This window comes from Hyla sarda, chromosome 1, assembly GCF_029499605.1.
Source record: "Hyla sarda isolate aHylSar1 chromosome 1, aHylSar1.hap1, whole genome shotgun sequence".
NCBI classification, from domain to species: domain Eukaryota; kingdom Metazoa; phylum Chordata; class Amphibia; order Anura; family Hylidae; genus Hyla; species Hyla sarda.
Window position 1 is genome coordinate 591,317,134 of NC_079189.1, and position 10,662 is coordinate 591,327,795.

Genomic DNA, 10,662 nt, shown 5'->3' on the forward strand with positions numbered 1-10,662 from the left:
TTTCCCATTGACTTTCATGGGACTTTAAACATAAGCCCCGCCCCTGGCAAATGGGGGTGAGTGAGGGTTAAATCACCTATCCTATGTTTGTTGTCAACATATAAATAACATGTGGCCAAGTTTCATGTTAATATCTTTAGCCGTTTGGACGTGATGCTGGAACATACATACACACACACGTACGTTGAGTTTTATATATATAGATATAATTAGTTTGTCCATTGATCCTTGAGCTCCACGTATATACGGTACTAATCTCACAACATAGCCATTTAGCCCCAAGACAAGCACGGATCCTTCCTAAGCATGTCCATTACTGTCTAGTGGTGGATAACCCCTTTAAATACAATTTTCTGATACCAGAATACCCCTTTAAGGCAGATTTAGCGATTGCTGCAGTTCCAGGGCTGATGGTCGGGTGTCATCTATTTCAATGCTGTGATCGCTATGATGTTGTGCAAGAAGGGGTTAAAGCATAACAGTTCAACTTAATACCTTCCTGAACAGCCATATTTGTAGTTGTCCCTTTTTTCCATCTCTATCCCAGATCTCCCAATCCTTGTACGCACTTTTTCCCACCGCTGAGCGAACTCCTTTTCTGTGTCTTTCAGTGACAGCATCGGATTGCAGCGCTGTTTCAGAAAGGTGAAATGCATCAAAGTTGAGGTCAGGAGCTGAATGAGATGGGATCTGACTAATAGTCTTTGTGGTGGCGGGGTGTGTGGTGCAGGGCAGATGTTGTTACCCTAGGGGCAGATGGCATTAACCCCTTGTATTCGTGATGCCAGGGTGTGGTTTAGCCTATAACCACCCAAAGGTATACCGGTGGATCCTGGGCTAGGCATGAGGGCAATAAAGACTCCGACAGTTTACAGGGTAGACATATGGTAAAGTCTATACAGTTCAGCCAGGGCCCAAGGAGGTGACCAGTGATGCAGAGACCTTAAGGGCTTGCTGGGCCTTATCGTAGGACTGGATAATTGAATGCAGACCACGCTGACTTGACAGATGACAGAGACTGACTTGACTTGACTCATAAAGCTGTGACTTTATCTTACGTGACTTGATGGTGGCTGCAGGACTGTACTTTGAGGTCTCCAACACTCTGGACACACACACTAGACGACTGTACTGGACCTCAGCAGGAAGAGAGAGAAGCTCCACCCAGGGCTTATATGGGGGAGACTAGCAGGGAGCCCATAGGTCACTTTTGGGATCACCTGGTCACTGGTAACTCCTGGGTAATAATCACATGAAATATCACATGGTATAACTCTTAAAGCAACATTACAGTTTATAACACTTTACATGGTAAAACATATTTACATTTGGGAAACAAGTGCAGGGGCCTTGGGGACACTGAACAAGGCTGCCTGACAGAACAGCAGGGTAACACCTCCTATACTGGGTCACCACATCTTTCAGTCGTGAGGTCTGGGAATGAGGTGCTGAGAGGAGCTGTCTATCCAAAAATCATTGCCGACTTTACCCAACAAATATCCAGAGAAGGAGCGGTCTAATGTTACGCGGCTCCATGTCCCTCTGGAGAAAGTGGAATGCAAATGACAAACGACCTTACAGGAAAATATGGTATTGTCTACATCAAAGCCTTCTTATTAACCATTCACATGCTAGGCCTTACATACAGGGTCATCAGTGAATATAATTTTACTCAGTACTTAATACTCAGTACATCAGGTGGTCTTCTATTATCAGGGTTGTCCACCATTAGAAATACATGGTTGGCAGGGATGGACTGGCCTACCAGGATATCAGGAAAATTCCCGGCAGGCCGTCCACCTTGAAGGCTGGCAGGGCAGTCCCGCCGTGGCCACAGAGGCAACTGTGTGACCCGCGCTACTGTGGTTAGGGTGTGATGAGTGCAGATGTTATTACCCTAGAGGCAGATGGCATTAACCCCTTGTATTCGTGGTGCCATTGCGTGGTTAACCTCTGCACCACCCGTGGTATGGCCGCTGGATCCTGGGCTAGGCACGGGGCAAATAATGACTCCGATGCCAAGTTACAGAACAACGGCAGCTTTACTAAGGCAGACAGATGGAATAGTCTTTACAGCTTAGTTAGGCCCAAGGAGGTGACCAATGACTTTAGAGACTTGCGGGCTCGCTGGGACTTGACTAGGCTTGACTAGGACTGACTAGACTTCCCCCCTTGTGTAGCTTACCAGGCTTTGACGTTCACCTGTGGAGCACTTGGAAATGGAAACGTGGCTGTGTGACTAGGCCTTGGCTCTCCTCAGGACACCAGACACTCTCAGGTCTTGACTGTTCCTCAACATGCTCTAACCAGAAACTAACTAGCTCCTCCAAGGGTTTACATGGGGGAAGACTTTGGAGGGGTCCGATAGGTCACCCACAATTCATCTGGCCACTGACACCTTCCCTGGTTACATGACTTGGTAACAACATTTAAAGGTGTACAACATTATGCAGACAATGCAGTAGATAACATAGGGTATAATTAACCATTTATGATTCACAAATTAAGGGGGGACTCAGGGGACACTGTAATAGAGTCCGCCAGACAGGACAGCAAGGGTACAGGGGTACAACTCCTGTACTCGGCCACCACACTACAACCACTTGCAACTCTATCTGCCTCCTTAGGATGCAGGCAGAGTTGAAGGCTATGTACTGTTACATAGCACAGGCTGGTCTATGCCGGAGGCCTATTGGATAGTGGGAGTGCGGATGATGACTTCAGATGTCCAAGGCAGGCGGCAGGATGCGTGCAGTTCATCACACACTCTGTGTCGGTGAGTATAAGTTTTTTTGTTTTGTTGTTTATTTTCATTTACCACAAGTTGGGGCAAAGTTATTATAGTGATGCCATATTGACTATTTTTAGGACAGGTGTATGGAGAAACAGGTAGACCTATCAACTATATGAGGGTGGGGTGTCCCAGTACCAGAGTTGGTCCTGTCAGGTAATCATTGCTTCAGGCCCTGTTGCTCAGGTGATGCTTTAATATTTGTTCTGTTAATTTATATTGCTTTGCACTGTACCTTTAAGAAATGTACAGGATATCTTTAAGCAGGTATGATGCAGAGTACCTATGTGACTCTGGGAGGCCCCCCCTAGCTAGTCCATATATAGTGTAGGAGGGAGGAGATATTCAGTTCAGTCTAAGTCTAGAGTTCAGTGTAGAGCTCAGTGTGAGCTGCAGTGTGGAGAAGAGACAGCAGGAGTGTGAGGTGAGAAGCCTAAAGTAAATCTTCAAGCAAGCGACCGTGCCATTCTCCAAGAGTTCCCAAGAGGAGTTGAAAATTCCTAATTGTGAGCATAATACCCGGTGAGTTGACGGGCCACACAGTGCTTGTTCATACCCTGGCGGTGTAGTGTTGATTGGACACTATCAGAACCCTAGTCAGCATGGGAGGCTTCAGCATAAATTCTAAGGTCTCAAGTATACTACTACAAGTCACAGCAAGACTACAGGGCTCCCAATGGTTACTCTGCATGTCCTCTACTCTAATCTGCGTTGTGAGTATTGAAACATCTAATCCTGCCTCAGTAAAGACAGTTATCCGCAACCTGGCATTGGTGTATTTATTATCCCGCGCCTGGCCCAGGAGAAACTGTTGTTACTCTCCTACACAATTGTCACTCCTATATTTAACTTGGGAGCTGTTTAGTAAGGGTTTGGCTTACAGGAAAACACCCTACACAACAATCTGCAGTTGTCTTCTGCTGGATAGGTTGGGTCCATTATTGTGTCAGAGCTTGGGCCCACTACTGGGTCCTCTACTACTCTAGTAAGACAGTCCAACATTGGGCACACTGCTCCTTTTCAGAATTTAGATTTTAAATCTTACCTGTTCTAGTGGCAAATCCATCCGTGGCAACAAGCCTCCTGATCCTGTAGGTCCTTGGCCGTAAAATGGATGCACATGCAGTACGTCTACCACTACTTCACATTCAAAACAAAACTATTTTACATTTGTAACAAAAATCTGTGGATAGTGCCTTGGGACTAGGTCTCTTTGTATATGATAGTTCAAAATAATAGATTGTGGTGGCCACTGGGTGTTAGTAGGATGTACCTTGATCATTTCGTGGCGCCAGGGCACTGTTTATCCGAACCACGGTCCGAAAGTAGGAACCAGTCTTCCTGGGCCAGACACGATGAGTCAATAAACACACCGACATCAGGTTACGGTTAACTGCTCTTACTGAGGTTGTGAAGTTGGTATAACACAAACAGCTGGCCTTAGTGGGAGATTGCAGCATACCCCTTGCGAGCCTAGTTGCCGTTCTGAGACTTGTGGTGCTTTTCACCAAACAGAATTGTAGAATTTGAGGTTCTGGTAGCTAGGGTTCTTTCAAGGCACTGTAGACAATTCTGCAGGGACATGTAGTTCTCCCATGAGTGACACTTGAAGAATGGCCAGTAGTAAACTGAAGTAGGCCTCAACTTAGAACACATGATTCAGCACACCTGTGCTTAGCTGCTACTCAGGAGTACACACAGGGTGAACTGTGTACTGACTAACTCCTCCCCTGTTCCTCACTAAACATAGTGGACTTTAGGGGTCTCTTTTGCTCACATGGTCACATGGGGGTTGCTGCTCACATATTTTAACCTGTTCAGGACCCAGGGCGTACGGGTACGTCCTGACACCCTGGTACTTAAGGACCCAGGACGAACCTGTACGCCCGTGGGAATTTCGGTCCCTGCCGCGCGCCGGGCGCGGGACCGGACCGGGGTGACTGCTGACATCGATCAGCAGGCACCCCGCGCAAATGCCCAGGGGGGTCATCAGACCCCCCCCCCATGTCGGCGATCGGCACAAATCGCAAGCGAATGAATTCACACTTGTGATTTGCACCGATTCCGGGTCATACGAGTCTATGGTGACCCGGTGACCCGGAATATAAGGGGGATCGCGGTTGTCCATGACACCTACGATCCTCCTGAAGGGATAGGAGTGAGGTGGCAGGGGTCCCACCCCTCCTATCCCTGCTATTGGTCGTCAAAAGCGAGTTAACTTTCGTTTTCCCCGTTCTGCCCACCCACAATAGGCGGGGCAGAACGGGGAACAGAAGGGGACCGGGAGCCGAAGATCCACTTTCCCCTCGATGGAGGCTGCAGGACGCGATCGGCTGCGGTAATCGGCGCAGGCGGCATGTCGTGCGGCAGAAGAGGACTGCTCCCTGGATCAGACGGAAGCCCGTTAGTTGCCTAGCAACATCTGGAGGGCTACAGTCTGAGACCACTATATAGTAGTCTCTACACTATAGCCCTCCAGATGTTGCAAAACTACAACTCCCAGCATGCCCAGACAGATGTTTGGGTATGCTGGGATTTGCAGTTTTGCAACAGCTGGAGGTCTACAGTTTAGAGACCACTGCACAGTGATCTCTATACTGCCCTCTAGATCTTGCAAAACTACAACTCCTAGCATGGTCCACAGTTTGGAGATAACAATGCAGTGGTCTCTAACTGTAGCCCTCCAGATGTTGCAAAACTGCAAATCCCAGCATGCCCAAACAGCTGTCTCGGCATGCTGGGAGTTGTAGTTGCATAGCTCCAGCTGTTGCATAACTACATCTCCCAGCATCAGTACATGCTGGGAGTTGTAGTTTTGCAACAGCTATAGGCACACTGGTTGGAAAATACTGAGTTAGGTAACAGAACCTAACTGAAGGTTTTCCAACCAGTGTGCCTCCAGCTGTTGCAAAAGTAGAACTCCCAGCATGCACGGTCTGTCAACAGGGTACATTCACACAGGCAGGTTTACAGTAAGTTTCCTACTTCAAGTATGAGCTGCGGCAAATTTTTCGCCACGGCGCAAATTTCTAGCGGGAAGCTCACTGTAAACCTCTGCCAGTGCGAACGTACCCTAAAAACACTACACTACACTAACACATAATAAAGGGTAAAACACTACATATACACCCCTTACACTGTCCCCCCCAATAAAAATGAAAAACTTATTGTACAGCAGTGTTTCCAAAATGGAGCCTCCAGCTGTGCAAAACAACAACTCCCAGCATTTCCGGACAGCCACTGACTGTCCAGGCATGCTGGGAGTTTAGCAACAGCTGGAGGCACCCTGTTTGGGAATCACTGGCGTAGAATATCCCTATGTCCACCCCTATGCAATCCGTAATTTAGTCCTCAAATGTGCATGGCGCTCTCTCACTTCAGAGCCCTGCCGTATTTCAAGGAAACGGTTTAGGGCCACATATGGGGTATTTCCGTACTCGGGAGAAATTGCACTACAAATTTTGGGGGGCTTTTTCTCCTTTACCCCTTATGAAAAGGAAAAGTTGGGGGCTACACCAGCCTGTTAGTGTAAAAAAAAAAAAAAAAATTACACTGACATGCTGGTGTTGCCCCATACTTTTTATTTTCACAAGTGTTAAAAGGAAAAAAAAGACCCCCAAAATTTGTAACACAATTTCTCCTGAGTACGGAAATACCCCAGATATGGGCGTAAAATGCTCTGCGGGCGCACAACAAGGCTCAGGTGTGAAAGCGCACCATGTACATTTGAGGCCTAAATTGGTGATTTGCACAGGGGTGGCTGATTTTACAGCGGTTCTGACAGAAACGCAAAAAAAGAAATACCGACATGTGACCCCATTTTGGAAACTACACCCCCCACGGAACATAACAAGGGGTATAGTGCGCCTGAACACCCCACAGGTGTTTAATGAAAATTCTTCAAAGTTGGATGGAAAAATGAAAATAACATTTTTTTACTAAAATGCTGGTGTTACCCTAAATTTTTCATTTTCACAAGGAAAAATAGGAAAAAAGCCCTCCAAAATTTGTAACCCCATTTCTTCTGAGTAAAAACATACCCCATATGTGGATGTAAAGTGCTCTGCTGGAGCACTACAATGCTCAGAAGAGAAGGAGCGCCATTGGCATTCTGAAGAGAAAATTTGTCCGGAATTGAAGGCCACGTGTGTTTACAAAGCCCCATAGAGCCAGAACAATGGACCCCCCCCCCACATGTGACCCCATTTTGGATACTACACCCCTCATGTAATGTAATAAGGGGTGCAGTGAGCATTTACGCCCCACAGGTGTCTGACAGATTTTTGGAACAGTGGTCCGTGAAAATGAAAAATGTAATTTTTCATTTGCACAGCCCACTGTTCCAAAGATCTGTCAAACGCCAGTGGGGTGTAAATACTCACTGCACCTCTTATTAAATTCTGTTCCACTGTTCTTATTAAATTCTGTTCCACTGTTCTGGTACCACGGGGGGCTTTGTAAACGCACATGGCCCCCGACTTCTATTCCAACCAAATTCTGTCTCCAAAAGCTCAATGGCGCTCCTCCTCTTCTGAGCATTGTAGTGCGCCAGCAGAGCACTTGACATCCACACATGGGGTATTTCCATACTCATAAGAAATGGGGTTACAAATTTTGGGGATCATTTTCTCCTATTACCCCTTGTAAAAATGTAACATTTGGGGAAAAAAACTGCATTTTAGTAAAAAAAAAAAAATTTTTCATTTACACATCCGACTTTAACAAAAAGTCGTCAAACACCAGTGAGGTGTTAAGGCTCACTGTACCCCTTGTTACGTTCCTTGGGGGGTGTAGTTTCCAAAATAGTATGCCATGTGGGCATTTTTTTGCTGTCCTGGCACCATAGGGGCTTCCTAAATGGGACATGCCCCCAAAAACCATTTCAGCAAAATTTGCTTTGCAAAAGCCAAATGTGACTCCTTCTCTTCTGAGCATTGTAGTGCGCCCGCAGTGCACTTGACCTCCACATATGGGTGTTTCCATACTCAGAAGAGATGGGGTTACAAATTTTGGGGTGTAAAGGCCCACTTGACTCACTGGACCCCTTGTTATGTTCCTTGAGTGGTGTAGTTTCCAAAATAGTGGGGGGTTTTTTTTTTTTTTTTTTGCTGTTCTGGCACCATAGGGGCTTCCTAAATGTGACATGCCTCCCAAAAACCATTTCAGAAAAAAAACACTCTCCAAAATCCCTCTGTCGCTCCTTCCCTTCTGAGCCCTCTAATGCACCCGCCGAACACTTGACATACACATATGAGGTATTTCCTTACTCAAGAGAATTTGGGTTACACATTTTAGGAAGATTTCTCTCCTTTTACCCCTTGTCAAAATTCAATAACTGGATCTACAAGAACATGCCAGTGTAAAAAATGAAGATTTTGAATTTTCTCCTTCAATTTGCTGCTATTCCTGTGAAACACCTAAAGGGTTAAACCTTTTGAATATCATGTTGAATACTTTGGGGGTGCAGTTTTTATAATGGGGTCATTTGTGGGGTATTTCAAATAAGAAGGCCCTTGAAATCCACTTCAAAACTGAACTGGTCCCTGAAAAATTTTGATTTTGAAAATGTTGTAAAAAAATTGGAAAATTGCTGCTATACTTTGAAGCCCTCTGATGTCTTCCAAAAGTAAAAACATGTCAACTTTATGATGCAATCATAAAGTAGACATGTTGTATATGTGAATCAATATATCATTTATTTGGAATATTCATTTTCCTTATAAACAGAGAGCTTCAAAGTAAAAAAAAAATGCAACATTTTCAACTTTTTCATAAAATTTGGGAATTTTTCACCAAGAAATGATGCAAGTATCGACAAAATTTTACCACTAACATAAAGTAGAATATGTCACGAAAAAACATTCTCGGAATCAGAATGAAAGGTAAAAGCATCCCAGAGTTATTAATGTTTAAAGTGACAGTGGTCAGATGTTCTAAAAATGTCCGGGTCCTACAGTGAAAATTGGCTGGGTCCTTAAGGGGTTAAAGGCACAGTGATACATTAAACTTACATATGTGGTGCGCCACGGGGATGTGATGTGAGGTGGATGGGGCAGATGTTGTAGCCCAGGGGCAGATGGTGTTAACCTCTAAATGTTCGTGACGCCAGGGCGTGGTTTTAACCGAAACCCACCCGAACGGTAGCACCGCTAGTCCTAGTTAGGCAGGGCAAATAAGAGTCCAAGGCCAGGTCAGGGTTAACGGAAGCTTTACTGAGGTAGACAGATGGTACAGTCTTTACAGCTAGGCCAGGATCCCAAAGAGGTGACCAGTAACACAGGGGACCTCGTAGCTTGCTGGGACTTGCAGTGACTTGGACAGACTTTAGCACAGCCACGCTGACTATAATAGATTTGACTTGACCAAAGATAGTGACAGCAGACAGAGATGACTTGAATTACTGACTTGTGGCTGTAATTTAGGTTGAGGCCTCCAGATGTGCTGGACACTGACCCTGAGACGTCTGGACTGGACTTGACCTCAGCAGAACGCAAATCACAAGAACAAGATTGTAGTACCTCCCCCTCTCATGAAGGGGGGCTTAGCAAGGAGCCCATAGGCTAGCTGCGGGTCATCTGGCCACCTTGTGCTCTCTGGGTAACAAAACATGTGACTTAAACATGTGACAACCATTATCATGTGATCAATAACCATGTGACCATATCAAAGGTCCTTTACACATAATATACAATTATACAGATTATAGGGGTACAATGCAGGTGAGCCTTGGGGACGTGCAGGGACTCAAGCTGATAGGACTGTGAGATACATATCCCGTACTGGGACATCACACATACATGGAACGATAACAAAATAAATTCAAAGAAAATATATTATTCTTATATTACAGTATTCACCTAATTGGATCTATGAAGAACGTCAGTGGGCCCAACACTGCCCGAGTCAGTCCTCCACCACGGGACAGCCACTTGTGCTGGGACACCACAAGATGTCATCAAGATCATTATGACAGGATTTCCATCTTTCATTTTGGTAGTAATGGACTTGTAGGAAGCCTTCACACTCTGGACTTGTCTCCCCACACATACATTTCTTGTCTCCCATTATCCTCTATGTTTATTTATTGTAGGCCCTGAGATAATCATCCTGCGTTCTGCCTGGCCATATCTGAAATTAAAGTTGGCGATGGTGTCAGTAACTCAGGTTTCTCTTCTCGGGGGCTGTCAGCGTCTTGTCCTCATTGTTTATTTGCTCTTCTTGTTTCCTTGAGGGCTCGGGACGGTTGGAGAAACAATGTCAGTAACTTATACTCTTATAATGCCGCAATTCATCAGCTTTATAAATCTTCGTCGCTCTCCATTGCTGCTCCTCTAAGGACTGGAGCATCAATTACAGCCTGATCTTAAACCGAAATAGCCTCACAAATACTTCCATAACAGCATGTTAATAATTCAGTTTAACCCTGTAAATTATTAAGCTAAAACAAGCTCACTATGTCATAAAACCATTAAAGGGGTACTCCGCCCCTAGACATCTTATCCCCCATCCAAAGGATAGGGGATAAGATGTCAGATCGCCGGGGTCCCGCTGCTGGGGACCCCGGGGATCGCTGCTGCAGCACCCCGCTATCATTACTGAGCAGAGCGAGATCGCTCTGCACGTAATGACGGGAAATACAGGGGCCGGAGCATTGTTACATCATGGCTCCGCCCCTCGTGACGTCACGTCAATACAAGTCTATGGGAAGGGGGCGTGGCGGTCGTCACGCCACCTGCCATAGACTTGCATTAAGGGGACGGGCCGTGATGTCATGAGGGGGGGGGCCATGACGTCACGCTGCTCCGGCCCCTGTATCGCCCGTCATTACGCACAGAGCGAACTCACTCTGTGCAGTAATGATGGCGGGGTGC

At 46.0% G+C, this 10,662-nt stretch overlaps 1 long non-coding RNA gene across 1 annotated transcript; it reads left to right on the plus strand.

The window, feature by feature from the left end:
• Window positions 1-611: 611 nt before the first annotated feature.
• Window positions 612-10,034, plus strand: LOC130312176 (uncharacterized). The gene is made up of 3 exons (XR_008860363.1): window positions 612-666; window positions 2,628-2,776; window positions 9,642-10,034. It is a non-coding gene; the product is annotated as an uncharacterized LOC130312176 (long non-coding RNA).
• The last annotated feature ends 628 nt before the right edge of the window (window positions 10,035-10,662 follow it).